The 14,509-nt window shown below is 48.9% G+C and overlaps 1 protein-coding gene and 2 long non-coding RNA genes across 13 annotated transcripts in view; 1 reads left to right on the top strand and 2 right to left on the bottom strand.

Annotated features, from left to right (window-relative positions):
- Positions 1-7,773: 7,773 nt before the first annotated feature.
- LOC139036793 (uncharacterized) lies at positions 7,774-12,519 on the bottom strand. The gene is made up of 2 exons (XR_011489654.1): positions 12,358-12,519; positions 7,774-9,648 (listed from the first exon to the last, which is right to left on the bottom strand). It is a non-coding gene; the product is annotated as an uncharacterized lncRNA (long non-coding RNA).
- Positions 12,520-12,579: 60 nt separating this feature from the next.
- Positions 12,580-13,601, bottom strand: LOC110133363 (uncharacterized). 2 transcript variants are annotated; one of them, XR_011489653.1, is made up of 3 exons: positions 13,303-13,601; positions 12,955-13,223; positions 12,580-12,783 (listed from the first exon to the last, which is right to left on the bottom strand). It is a non-coding gene; the product is annotated as an uncharacterized lncRNA (long non-coding RNA). The 2 variants fall into 2 exon arrangements; XR_002312749.2 differs by having other exon boundaries at positions 13,069-13,223; positions 13,303-13,599.
- Positions 13,602-14,254: 653 nt separating this feature from the next.
- ZMYND8 (zinc finger MYND-type containing 8) overlaps positions 14,255-14,509 on the top strand; it is a 116,951-nt gene continuing 116,696 nt past the window's right edge. For all 10 annotated transcript variants that reach the window (XM_070472733.1, XM_020887238.2, XM_020887235.2 and 7 more), the window contains exon 1: positions 14,255-14,335. The gene's annotated coding sequence lies outside the window, so the exon portion shown is untranslated. The remainder of the gene's footprint in view (positions 14,336-14,509) is intronic.

Below are 14,509 nucleotides of genomic sequence, written 5' to 3'. Positions count from 1 at the left end.
CTTTAAGGTGAAGATGATGCTGCCAGACACTGCTGATATCTTCTGAGGAGAGTTGGAGGTGGGAGTGGCTTTAAAAGGAGGTGGAGGCTCATAGAAGTCACTCTAGTTACTTAGCAAGTATATATTAACACATCATTGACCAGAGCCGTATCAATATCACATAACAAATCACCAGCCACAGGCTTTAGTTTCTGCAAAAATCCCCCTGTCCATAAAAGATTAAGCATCTTTTTATACCCAGTGACAACCAGGAGTTGGTGATGGACAGGGAGGCCTGGCGTGCTGTGATTCATGGGGTCGCAAAGAGTCAGACATGACTGGGCAACTGTACTGAACTGAACTGAACTGAACAAACTATTTAAAAAATGTGTACAGAAACTCAAGGGATTTTAGTCACTCAAACAAGCATTGAGAGAGTCTTGAATTCCGGACCTGCTCTGGACTCTGTGGTGGTAACTGTATATATGAAAACAACACGTTTCCTACCTTAAAAGGAAATACAACACTTAATTTTAGAATATGGTAAGTGTTGGGAAGGCAAATCACTGTTGGGATGTGGCATGATCCTAGAGAGCTTCCTGGAGGAGGTGACCTTTGGTCCTGGCTCTGAAGCAGAAGGACCAGGTGCGAAGGTCCTCAAAGGGTGGGAACTAGTTTGACAAGATGAAAGTGGCACATTTTCAGGAGCCCAAAGTAGGTCAGGTGACTGGAGTCAATAAACAGTTGAAGGGGAAAGCTGTTTTGTTTATATTTCTCTATATTGCCATAGATAAAATGACTGGTGGTTAACTTTCTCTGCTGTTACTGCTAAGTCACTTCAGTTGTGTCTGACTCTGTGTGACCCCATAGACAGCAGTCCACCAGGCTCCACCGTCCCTGGGATTCTCCAGGCAAGAACACTGGAGTGGGTTACCATTTCCTTCTCCAATTTGTATATAAATTATATATGTATACAACTTTCTCTGTTTGTATATAAATTATGACATTGTACATTGCAAGAAGCTGCAAAATCCAAATCAGGGCCAAGGTTGATCTACTGAAGATGTTGCAGAGAAACTCCTTTATGTAAGAAGAAAGTGTGATTCATTGGCTAAATATTTATTGAGCAGCTACTATAGTACCCAGGTTTGTGGTAGCCTGGGGAATATTAGTGAACAGATTCACAGAGTTCCTTCCTTTGTACACAAGCAAAAAGTAACTAAGTGAAGAATTAAGGAGCTTATGTGTTGTGCTGTGTCCTAGGAAGGAAATAACAGGCGATGTCCCAGAAGGGAAAGGGAGCTCAGATGGGTGCTGAGCAAAGACCTCGAGCTCAGAGATTTAGGGACCAGGCTGGAGGGGGTTCTGCAGGCCAGGTACAGGATTTTCATCTGAGAGGGACTTGCAGAGATTTTTTTGTAAGTGTTCATGCATGTTCAGTCACTCAGTCGTGTACGACTCTTTGTGACCCTACGGATTGTAACCTGCCAGGCTCCTCTGTGGAATTTTCCAGGCAAGAATACTGGAGCGGGTTGCTATTTCCTTCTCCAGGGGATCTTCCCCACAAAGGTGTCTCCTGCATTGGCCGGCAGATTCTTTTCCACTCAGCCACCTGGGGAAGCCCTTCTGTAAAGGATCAGGTAGTAATTATATTAGGCTTTGAGGACCATCCCTTGTGGCTCAGCTGGTAAAGAATCTGCCTGCAATGCAGGTAGACCTGGGTTCGATCCCTGGGTTGGGAAGATCCCCTGGAGATGGGAAAGGCTACCCACTCCAGCATTCTGGCCTGGAGAATTCCACAGACTGTATAGGCCATGGGGTTGCAAAGAGTCGGACACAACTGAGTAACTTTTTCACTTTGAGGACCATGTATGGTCTCTTATTGCAACTATGAGGCCCTATTATTGTAGCATAAGAGCAGGCCTGGATAACAAGTGTGTGCCTGAGGCTGTGTTTCAATAAAACGTTACTTATAGACACTGAAACTTTAATCTCCTGTGCTAAATTGCTTCAGTTGTGTCCGACTTTGTGCAACCCTATGGATTACAGCCAGCCAGGCTCCTCTGGGTATGGGATTCTCTAGGCAAGAATACTGGAGTGGGTTGCATTTCCTTCTCCAAAATTTCATATAATTCATGCATTCTCCAAATTGCTTTCATTTTTTATTTTTTTTCCCAACCATTTAAAAATGTAACAAAACTTTTTTAGCTCATGGGCCAGACAAAAACAGGTGGTGGGGCTGGATTTGGTCTGTGGGCTGTACTTTGTAGACTCCTGTTCTCAACTCATGGGAACCCATGGAGGGTTTTGAGCCAGGGAATGACTAGGTGTGATTTCAGAGGGGAAGGTATGAAGACAGGGTGTGATGCCAGAAAGTGGATGTAAAGAATCCATTCCAATCAAGCAAGCAGTTCGTCACTCAACAAACTCTGACTTCTCTCAATAGTCACGGTGCCACGGGAGGGGGACCCAGGATGTAGATGACAGTTCTACATGTGTGAACTTTGTAAGAGCAGGAGAGATTCAAGAGCAAGACAGAAATACTGACAAACTTTGAGGTCAAAAGAGAGATTGCTGGCGGTTTATAGTCACTAAGTCGTGTCCTACTCTTCTGCGACCCCATGGACTGTAGCTCCCAGGCCCCTCTGTCCACGGGATTTCCCACACAAGAATCCTGGAGTGGGTTGCCATTTCCTTCTCCAGGGGATCTTCCCGACCCAAGAGTCGAACCTGAGTCTCCTGCATTGGCAGGCAGAGTCTTTATCACTGAGCCCCAAATGAGGGGTAGGAAAAAGCAAAAGGTGCTTTGAAAAACAGCAGGGTGGCAGACAGGTGGCTGTGAGCCACAGGTGGCAGTGAGCCAGTGGGAAATCAGTGAGAGGAGAGGGGAGAGCTATGCAGGAGTTGGGACTTTTATCCAAGGTGACATAAAAGGTTGTGGAAAGTTTTTTTTTTAATTGTCGTATTTATAATGCAAAATTTACCACTTCACCCATTTTATTTAATGTTTACTTTTATTATTTACCTGTGTGGCTGTGCTGGCTCTTAGTTGTGATGTGAGGGATCTAGTTCCCTGACCAGGGATCGAGCCCAGGCCTCAGGTACTGGGAGCATGGATTCTTAGCCACGGGACAACCCGGGCAGCCCCGTCACCCATTTCAGCATGGGCAATCCAGTGGCATTAAGTACATTCACAATGTTGTACAACCACCACTGTCTAGTTCCCAGAACTTTTTCATCACCCCGAAAGGAAAGAGCCAATACCCATTAAGCAGTCCCTCCTCATTATTTCCCCCCTCTGGCCCCCGGTGAACATCAGTGTTTTTTCTGTCTCTGGGTTTGCCTCTTCTGGATCTTTCATTTAAATATGGCTTTTTGTATCTGGCTTCTTTCACTTAGCATAAGGCTTTCAAGGTTTATTCCTGCTGTATGTATCAGCGTTCCATTCCTTTTTGTAGCTAAATAATCCACCGTGTACACGCACTGAATTTGTTCATCCATTCATCTGTTGGTGGACAGTTGAGCTGTTTCTAACCTTTTGTCTGTTGCGACCCTTGCTGTCCATGGAAAGTTTTGAGCAAGCAGGTGATATTTTTAAATAGGATCCCTCTAGATGCTGTGAGGGGAGGAGCCCAGAGAGGGCAGAAGCGGAGACTGGAGACCCGTCAGAACAGGATCCCCAGTCTTGACTGCACAGGGTGGACCTCTGGGAGGTGGAGCAAGGCCCCCCACAACTCGACTGAATCCTCAGCTGATTCAGAAGGAAGAGGGCGGACTGGGAACCACTGGGGAGAAGGCTGCAGGGGTCCCCTGGCTGTGCAGAGGCCATGGTGCTGATTCGGGGTGTAAGTTGACAAACAAGAGCCAGGTCTGGAACACTCTTTGGGGGAAGGGTGGCCCAGCTTGCTGATGGTTTGGAGGAGGGTATGTGTGGAAGTGGGAGTCAAGGGTGGGTTTTTTTTTTTTTTTTTTTTTCGGTAAGAATCCCAGGGCAAGAAGTTTATTGAATCACTCGGGTATGTCTTTTCTCATTAGGCTAACCAAGCAATGCAGGTTATTCGCTTCTTGCTTCATTCGCTTCAGTCATGTCCGACTCTTTGCAACCCCATGGACTGGAACCTCCAGGCTCCTCTGTCCATGGGATTCTCCAGGCAAGAATACTGGTGTGGGTTACCATGTCCTCCTCCAGAGGATCTTCCCGACTCAGGGATCAAGCTCACACCTCTCATGTCTCCTGCATTTGCAGGCGGGTTCTTTATCACTAGAACCACCTGGGAAGTCCGAGAGTTATCTGGGAGAATGTCTGTTTCTGGGCACCAGAAGTCCCGGCCGCCATTCTCCTCCCTTCGCACTGCTGGATGCCTGTCTGCTTCCAGCGACAGAGCACCTTGGGGGCCGGAGAGCTTGTGCCCGGCGCTGGGAGCCACTAGGCCTCCTGGCCATGCCCCGGGGTCCCTCTCGGCCTTGGGCTCCTCCGTGGAGTCCACGCCCCGGGACGTCAGGAGCCTCATCCGAGACACAGAGCTCACCTCCTTCATCCTCATCAGGCGGTCGGGGTCTGCCCTCCTGGGCAGGGAGACCAGCTTCTCCTGTAAACTTTCGATCACTCTGGAAGTGTTTCGGAGCTTCTTTTCCGAGAATGCCAAGTCTGGGGTCCTTTCTATAAAGTGGAACAAGGTGGACCTGAAGGGTGGCTTTGTCTCCACGTCCTTGGGAAGGAAAGGCTGGGACTCCGGGGGGCTGGGCGGAGGTTCGGGAGCCTTGCTGGGGACGGCCCGTCCACATCCGCGGGCTCAGAGGCCCGGGGAGCCTGCTGGGTGCTGTCCCTCTCGCCTACAAACAGAGGGCTCTTGGTCCAGCCGCACTTCCTCCTGCCATAGAAGTCGTCGGCGGGTGCAGTGGACTCACTGGGCTGGGCCAAGCTGGCTACTGCCTCCTGTCTGGGGGTCTCGGGCCTGAGGGCACTTCCATCGGGCTCGGCGTGCCGGCTCTGCCCTGCCCTCTGGGCGCCTGGCAGCAGGGACTCCACAGCCACCTCGATGCCCAGGATCCTGGCGGCCCTGGCTTCAAGGGACTCATTTGGGGGTATTTCTATGGCATTGGCATCACCCGGAGACCCTGCTAGCTGGCTGGTACTCTGCTCCTGCACCAGCGTCAGCCCCACAGACCTCAAATCTGGTGCAGACAGGCCTCGGGATTTGCCGGCAAGAGAGAGGGGCGCCCTTGTGCTCCCTTGCTCTCCATCACCCGCCCTCGGAGGGGCGGCTGCACTCAGCTCCACAACTCTGAGACTGCCAGGGAGCTCCTGGCTGGGCGGGGGCTCCCTCCGTTCTGCTGGATCGGGTCGGGGCTCGGGTTTTGCATCATTCAACCCAGAAGATATTGCTCGTTTCACAGGCCTTGGGCTGACTGCCAGCTGGGCCACCCTGTCCTCAAACTCTCGGTCCCCGTCTTCAGCAATCCAGCTCCGGGGGCGGGGCGGGACAGAAGGGTGGGGGTTTGAAACAAACTCGCCAAAGGGTGTGATTCTGTTGACTGGGATAGAGGAATCTTTTGGAGGCACTGGTTTGGGAGAGTTTAGAAGTTGAGTTTGCCTCGTTCATTGGGAGGTCCCAGGAGCCCCCACACTGAGAATTCACACAGGCAGGGGCCATGAGGAGCTGGGGAGCCTAGCAATCTCCCAGGTGAGAAATCAGGAAAGACCTCCTGGACATGAGGTGGCAACTAGGACTTGAAGAGTGGGTGTTATGCCAACAAGCAAGGGAAACAGGAGAAGGAGCCCCAGGGGGACAGACTTGGGACATGCTTCCCAGCTTTACTGAAAAACAGAGGGCGATGGGGTGGGAAAGTCATGTATGGGGTCAGATGAAGGGGTGCTGATGCGGGGAGTCAGGGTTGCATTTAATTAATAGAGAATTGCTCAGAAAACAGCAATGAAAGAGATCATTTTGAAAGTTTTGTTTAATGGCAGCTGTTTTCATACTCTTTATTTTTTTAATCAAGGTTTTAAAGTTGAAGAATGGTTGATTCACAATATTGTGTTAGTTTCTGGTATGCATGTTTCATATTCTTTTTCATCATAAGTTATCACACAGTTCCCTGTGCTATCCAGTAGCACCTTGTTTATCTATTTTATATACAGCAGTTTGAATCTGACAATTCCAAACTCCTAATTTATCCCTTTCATACCTTTTAATTCTTTTGTTCTTCAGTCCAACTTGATGAGATTGGAAGTACTGTTTATAGGTAGAGAGCCACGTGTAGGGAGTTATGGAAATTAGTTGGGGTTTTGTCACCTAACGGTGGTAGACATCGTTCCAAGCAGCTCAGGTCCTGACTTGTACATGTTCCAGGGGCCTCTCCTTTGGGGTAGACTTGGAGATGGTGTGGACCACAGGTGTGTGTGGGGGGTGTGTATGTGGAAGGATCAAGAATATTCTGGAAGATTTTTGAGTCTGAGTAACGGAAGGATGGCCGGAGTAGTGAGCTTATTTCTCACTTCTCCATGCTCAAGTGTAGCGTTCACACTTGCACTTCTTTTGTTCCTCTGAAACACCAAGCTACCAAGTCAGGCCTGCCTCAGGGCCTTTGTACTGCTGCTTATTCCACCTGGAAGGCTCTATCTCCTTCATCCTTCAGCTCCTATGTCACAGCCGCATTCCCTACCTGGGTAAAGCAGGCCTCTCCTCACCACCTAGTGACTTGCCCACACCCTCACTCTGCTTTTTCTTCGCAGCATTAGTCTCAATGTGTTGTTATTAGTATACCTGTTTAATAGCTCCCTACCTCCTCTGCCCAGCTGTCAGCTCCTTGAAGGCAGGAGGAACAGACAATAAATCTCAGAGCTAGAGGGAGGGCTCACTGTATATTTGTAGACAGCCTGGATCCACAGCAAGAAAATGCCTGCTGTCCAAGGAAGAGGTTGGACCTGGGTAGTTAACTGTTCGGAATCTGCTGTGGCAATGGATGAAATGACTACATGAAAAGTTTCGAGGGAAGAAAAAATATCTAAGGTTTCTTGAGTCCGCACTCTGTGCTTGTTGTTAAATTAATCCTCACAATGTCTCTGCAGCGAGGACCATAATCCCCATTTCACAGACTTGGAAACTGAGGCGCAAAAAGGCCAATCACCTGCTCAAGTTCTGTAGGTAGGAAGAGAGGGAGCTTGGAATGGACCTCTTTCCCCCTATAAGCTGGCTCCAGAGCCCAGATGAGAAGCACTGTTGGCCAGGAAGACGGAGCAGTGTCTGGAGTTGGGAGGTTCAGAGGGAGTTGGAGTCTCTGGACAGGGCACTGGTTGGAGACTCAGCAATGTCCAGCGTCAAACACAGACCCAATACCAATTAGCTTGTTGAAGTAGATTCTTGGAGGTCAGTGATGATTTTTTTTTTTTTTTACATCTCTGCTCAAAAATAATATAAATATAAAATGAACACATCAGAGATTTTATCTAACTCATTTAAATAATGTGGATGCTTGTAAGGCGTTAAGACCCAATTCAAAGGAGGATTCAAAGTAGTGCACGTCTAAGGAAGGAATGCTGAATTTACAAATAGATGCAAAAACCGGCAGTTCAGTATCCACCGGGCAATAATCAATTGCATTCCAGGGGATTCTATTTGCATTTCTATGGACAAGCATCATTTGCATAACTATTCGTCTTCTACAAGTTGCAGAGTTGTAAAATAGTGCCAAAGCAATGAAAGGTGCAGGTAACCCAACGGAGAAGCTAGACAGGTTACACGTTAATCCTTTTTTGCCCATTTTCCAGTCTTTAACAACTTTCCTCATAACACATTTATTAATTTATTTGTGAAGAAGTAATACATTCGCATGGTTGAAATTCGAAAGATATAGTGGTGAACACAGCATTGTAAATCAACTATACTTCAATTAAAAAAATAAAAAGATACAATGGTAAAGTCTCCTCCCTATTCCTGACCCCCAGCCACCCAGAACCCCTTGGAGGCAACCATTGCTAGCAATTTCTTACGTATGCTTCCGAGAAATTCTATGCATAATAAGCAAACATGTTAAAGAGACACTCACACAGGTTTGCTTATTAAAAAAAAAAAAAAAATGACTTTATATTCCATGTTCTGTTCTTGTGGTTTTTAAACTCAACAATATATCTTAGAGTTTATTCCATAAAAGGGTTTCCAGATTTTTTTTATTAAGATTAAAAACATTGGGAATTCCCTGACAGTTGACAGTCCACTGGTTAGGACCCAGCACTTCCACTGTGGCGGCCTGGGTTCAAGCCCTTCTTGGGGAACTAAGATCCAGAAAGCCACATGGTGTGGCCAAAAAACAAATTGTAAAAACCCCCACACCATTATTATTTTTATTGCAGTATAGTTGATATAATACTTTATTAGTTTCAGGTATACAACATTTATATGCATTATGAATTGATCATGATAAGTCTAGTTACTGTCACCATACAAAGTTATTGCAAAATTGACTATTTGCTATGCTGTACACTACACCTCTGTTATTTATTTTATAAGTGGGAGTCAGTTCAGTTCAGTTGCTCAGTCGTGTCTGACTCTTTGCGACCCCCATGTACTGTAGCATGCCCACCAGCCTTCCCTGTCTATCACCAACTCCTGGAGTTTATCCAAAATCATGTCCATTGCGTTGGTGATGCCATCCAACCATCTCATCCTCTGTCATCCCCTTCTGTTCCTGCCTTCAATCTTTCCCAGCATCAGGGTCTTTTCCAATGAGTCGGTTCTCGTTTCTTTGCATCAGGTGGCCAAAGTATTGGAGTTTCAACTTCAGCATCAGTCCCTCTAATGAATATTCAGGACTGATTTCCTTTAGGATAGATGGGTTGGATCGCCTTGCAGTCCAAGGGACTCTCAAGAGTCTTCTCCAACATCACAGTTCAAAAGCATCAATTCTTCAATGTTCTGAGTGTGCACCTCTTATTCCCTTTCTCCTGTTTTGTCCAATCCCTCCCACCCCACTCCCCTCTGGCAACCAGCAGTTTCTTCTCTGTATTTATTCATCTGTTTCTTTTTAGTCCCAAATTCTTTTTTCACAGCTGCATAGTATTCTGTTGTGTGGCAGGATCATGTTTATTTAATCACTCCCTTATTGAATAGCCTGGTGTCTTCTGAGTAAGGAGTGGGTGAGTAGTGAGGCAGAAGAAACTGGAAGTTTTCTTAGAATAGGACTATTGCTTGTTCCTACCTCAGTTTCATCAACTAGGAAATGGGTTGATGATTCTAACACTACCTTACAGAGTTGTGTAGGTAAGTGGATTAGTTCATGTAAATTGCTTAGAACAGTACCTGACATAGTACTTGGAACATGGTAGGTATCAGTATTTATCATTTTCCTCCTTTGGAAAATTTGATGGTGAAAGAAGAAAGAAAACTGAGTGGAACCATCCAGGAAATATCCTTTTTAGAGTGAGTAGAGAGGGAAAAAGGAATAGCAAACAAGTGAGTACTGTGTTGCTGCAAGTCTTGATGGGACGGGTCCCTTCCATGTCTCCAGGTAGGCGTTACAATTGTGCCCATTGTACAGATGAGGAAATCAAGGCACAGAGAATTTTGTTGCTCAGGCAAGACTGCGCAGTTGGCAAGTAGGGCAGGTGTATTCGCACTTAGACAGCCTGATGCCAGCAGCCACACACTCAACCACTGCACCATTCTTCCTCTTGATGTGGGAAAGAAAGGAAAAAGGTTAAAGACGTAAGAGCAAGGCTGTGGAGCCAGGGCTCAGATTGGAAGGCATCTGATAGAAGGAGCTGGGTTGGGGGAGATGCGGTGATGGCTGTGGGAACGGAACCTCCTTTCTGAAACCGACAAGAAGGCAGGAAGGAAGAGGCAGCCACATGCAGGCAGAGGAGGGGAATGGCTGCTTTGAGTGGTTTGGGGAAGTTGGGAGGTCGACTGACTGGGAGCTTGGGAAGATCAAGTGCAAAGGCCCAGAGGAGGGAGGTTCGGAGTCAGGCCCTAGAAAGAACAGATGGACAGAGGCTAGAGCAGAGTGAGCCAAGGGAACAGAGAAGGAGATGCATGAAGTCAGAGGTGCCAAGGGCACTGATGTTCCGGGGAGGCCTGTGGGCCGTATTTAGTCTTTGGGCTTTTACTGTGAGTTGGGAGCTATTGATGGATTTTGAGCAGAGGAGGGATGAGATTTGACTTGTTTTTGAAGGATCTGTGTGTGTGTGTATGTGTTTGTGTGTGTGCACAAGTGTTTGCAAGGGCAGAAGCAGGGGCTCAGGTAGCAGACCAGTGAACTGCCCAGGCGGGAGATGATGTTTAATTGAGCTCTAATACATATCGATCACAGTGTTAGACTCTGAGGGGACAATGGTGAAGGAGTCAGGCCAGATCTTTGCCTTGTAGAAGCTCTCAGGCTAATGTAGGATTTCAGCATCAGCCCTGGAGACTCTGGGGCTGGCTCCCTCTGCTGTGGGGGCCTGTCCCGGGCATAGGACACCTAGCAGCATCCCTGATCTTTATCCTCTCGATGCGGAGGCATCGCCTCCCTCCCTCCAGGTGGGACAACCTGAAAAGTCTCCAGACACTGGCACTGGTCTAGTGGGAGACGGAAACAAACAGAGCATATAAATATGTGCTCTTCTTTCCATAACGGTAATTGCTAGGAAGTAAAAAGAGCAGGTCAGAGGAGGTCCTGAATCTTCCTGATTTTGATATTTTGTTCTCTTGCATCCATTATATCTCTGCCCACCCACACTGCCACCATCTGCCTGGTGGTCAAGTACCATCCCCTCCCCCTCTCCACCTGCCCTTCCTTCCCTCCTCCCTCCATGAGCGTAATCCTGCCAATCCCTTCTAGAAAGAAGAAGAAGAAAACAAAGCAAAATGAAGAAAACCTTCTAGAGGACCCCTCTTCTCAGAGGTAGGGGGCCGAATCCTAATTGCCTCTTTATGGCTGTAACATGACTCGGTCAGCTTCATGCTCTGAAAGTGAACTTTTCTGTATCCATGCCCAAAGTTGGCCTTGGTTTCAATTGGCCAGAAGGGAACAAGACAAAACAAGATATTTAAGACATTTCCCGGCCTCGGTCCTGGACGTTTCACGTAACGGACAGGGAGGCCTGCTGCTCGCTGGAGGCAGATAACTCCAAGGGTGCTTATTTTCACAGTCAGCCCAACAGACTATCTTGGGATGCAGCTTGCAGAGGCGGTCGCTCCTGCTGCTGGCCTGGCTGCGGGCCATTTCAGTGGGGCCAGGTCTGGGCCAATAAGAAGCCTGGGGAAGGGGGCTGAGTTCAACCCTTTGCTCTCCTTGGAGGCCCTCAGCTTTGTCACTGAGACCCTCTGGCTTCCTTCAGCCAGATTCTATCCCCAGATTCTGTCTCCTGGAAATATTAAAAGAGACATGGTTTCATCTGTTCTTACTAGCTCCCGGCTTATGTGTATCACCACGAAATCTGCTTGTTTAGGCCTGTGCTGGCTCTGCTATCCAGAAGCACAATGGTTGGATTTTCCTTCCTTCCCTTTAAGCCAAGGTTTCCCACCTTGGTGCAGTGGACAGTTAGATCACGTAAGTCCTTGCTGGGGGCTGTCCTGCATGCGGTAGGATATTCCACATCCCAGGTCTCTACCCACTGGATGCCAAGAGCACCTCTCTCCCCGCACTGTAACTGCCCCAAGGTCTCCAGACATTGCTACCTATCCCCTGGGGGGGGCAAAACCACCCTTTTGAGAAAAGCTGATTTCCAGGGATTTTTATATTTCTGATTTTAGAGTTGGCAAAGTGTCACCCTGGACATCTTGTTGAAGGTTTGTAGGGAGAGAGGAGCTTTCTCTAAGCCTTTGAATGATTCTGACCTAAAGGTCTCCCAATTTCATTATTCAGTACTTAAAACATTCTCAAAGAAGTCAAACTCCTAAAAGAAAACACAGAGCATGCAGTTACCGTTGGTCGATTTTAGCCTTGTTTCTGCTCTGCTTGGTTCAGCTTTTTTCTTTTCTTTAGAGGCAGGCACAAGTACAGGTTTTAGGGATATGACGTCTTCACTGGGTTGGAAATCTGACCTCTAGCACTGGCTTGCTGTGTGACCCTAGGCAGTTCACTTCACCTCTCTGGGCTCAGTTCCAGCTCTCAAACAATGCTCCCCACTTCATGGAGTCAGTCTGTGTAAAATGCTGATTTAGCCAGCGCCAGGCCCAGGGCGAGCATGCAGAAGCTGCTGAGATTACTCTGTGCAGTGGGGGGTTTGAGAGGGGCCCACTGGGTAATCTCTCGATTGAAGCCAGCAGCATTTGGTTTTCTTTATTCCCTGCTTATCAGCCACATTCCATCAAACCCTGGGAACTGGCCCTTAGTAGGCCTTCCCTGGGCTTCCTTTTTCAATCCGCGTCCCTCCCAGGATTCCATCTGCCACCATACCTTTGTCTCTGTCCCCAGCCGAATTGCTGTTTTCCAGATAACCTCAGACCTACTCGAATGCCAGCAGCATTCCTCAAACAGAGTGGAGCTGCCAGAATAAGCCGGCAGCTTCCTGCTCTTTGCCCCAGAAAACATTTCAAGTGATCAAGTGATCGGGGTGGGGGGTTGGGGGGGGGCGGCAGGGGGGAGGGGCGGCAGGGGGGAGGGGGAGGATGCTGCAGCTGCTTATGCAACCAATTTTAATCCGGGGTTAAAATCCACCACGCGAACCAGCGCTGTATTTTATTTCCTCGTCCGCTTGGGAAGTGAGCTGTTTGGGAGATCTGCCACAAACTCGTTGTCCTGCTTGTCTTCCCTCCGCAAAGCAGCACCCACGGACACAGACAGCATTCCTTCATGGATGGCGGTGGGGGGCCCCTGCCCACACTGCCGGGAGGGAGGGAGAGCACAGTCCGATCAGCTCAGGCCTCCTGTCCGCGTCCCCCACCGCCCCCCTCACCCGCCCTCTCTTTGGTCTCCCGGTACCCAGTTCCACCCCCAGGAAGAGGGGGCCCCTCCCTTCTGGTGAGGCCCAGCCTGTTGTCCTGAGTGCTAGACCTTTGTGGAGGTGTCCCTCCCTGCATCTTGGCCTCTGTAGCCTAAAATGCAACGACAGCAGCCACAAAATCCCCTCCCTTTTCAAACAGCCTGGGCCCTGCCCCTGCGGTATACAGCGTGCTGGGGTGGATTCCTGGCTTGTTCCTGTCTTGATAGGAGATTCCCGGCCAGGAAGAATTGATGTACACGCGGTGGGCATCTGTTGTCCATGGGGGCGGGAGCGGGGGCAGGGCGAGCAGGCCCTCAGCTCCACCGCTTTCTTTGTGGCCCTGCACGGGGTAGGAAGCAGAAAGCTCGCAACTCCTAATTTTAGGAGAAGGGGAGACTTTCCTGGGCTATGGTTTTTACCTCCTGGCATATGGCTGCGTCACCTCTGGAAGATTTCTCCAGCCTCTGAAGAACGGTGTTTAGTTTCTGTTGTTCCAGCTTGCTGTTTCTTTCTTTCTTTTTTTTTTTTTTTACAAAACCTTGTACATTAAGCACCTTGTCTTAAAAAAGAAAAAAAAGAAGAAGCAAGCGAGCACCGAATATTTTAAGATCCTTTTTTGGATCTGCTTTTTCTTCCTCAGGCTCAGACCCACGACAAAGGCAGATTGACAGAGGAAACAGGCAGAGACCTCCTAATACTGTTGAGATGGGTGGAATTATAAGCGGTTCTGAAATGCTAGTTAATATTTTACTGGGGAGCAGGGCCACAGATATGGTGGAGGTAGTGGTGCTGGGGGACTGCCGAGGTAAGGCTGAGCGTGAAACAGCCGATCCGTCTGCCTTTGGGGACCCGAAGAAGCCGTTCTCTGTGGGAATAAATTTAAGCAAGAGTCCTTAATAAAGCTCATGGGATCTGTCTGCCCAGCGAGGGCCCAGTTTCCCGAGCACCACCATACAAGGCTGATTGTGGCAGGAAGGTCTAAGCAGTGGGTGTAGGCCTGACTAATAATGGGGGTTCTTGTTCCCGGGCTGAGTTTGACATCTTTCTTTCTCCCTCTGGATTTAAATGGCTTCTCAGCCCGGGAGGCACTGCCTGTGCCCTGGATTCAGAAGGTACACGCCTCCTTGGGAAGCCAAGGCGAGAGAGACAGCGGCTCGCTCACTCTCTCTCTCTCTCTCTCTTTCTGCATCTGCCGGGGGAGCTGCCGCTGGTATTTTTCCACAGGCCTTTTCTGCGATCTCGGGGCCTAGTTCTTCCCAGCCAGGCCCAGAGTCCGAGAGAGGGTTAATAGGCAGGAAGCTGAAGCCATCGCAGACTAATACGGAAGTCAGATTTTTGTTTAACTGACAGGTTTAGCAGGCCTCAGCCGTGGGGGAGGGGGCCGGGGAGGGGAAGGGAAGTTTGTAGATGTAGGCATGTGGCCTGCTAGGAGCGCCTTTGGCTTTTCTTAGGGTAAGGACGGAGGTGGGGTGGGGGTGGGGGCCCTGGCATCCTGGCAGGGAGGCTGGAAACCATTTTGGTTTTTCCTTTGAGCTCTGGCTGGCGGGGGCGGTGGGGGTGGTGAGAGGTTAGATTCTGGACCGGGGGACAAGTGGCCTCCCTGGCCTGCTTTGTCCAGGGGAGGCA

This window comes from Odocoileus virginianus, chromosome 9 (genome assembly GCF_023699985.2).
Source record: "Odocoileus virginianus isolate 20LAN1187 ecotype Illinois chromosome 9, Ovbor_1.2, whole genome shotgun sequence".
NCBI classification, from domain to species: Eukaryota; Metazoa; Chordata; class Mammalia; order Artiodactyla; family Cervidae; genus Odocoileus; species Odocoileus virginianus.
Note: the sequence above shows the minus strand (reverse complement) of the source record. Positions and strands in the feature narration are given on the sequence as shown.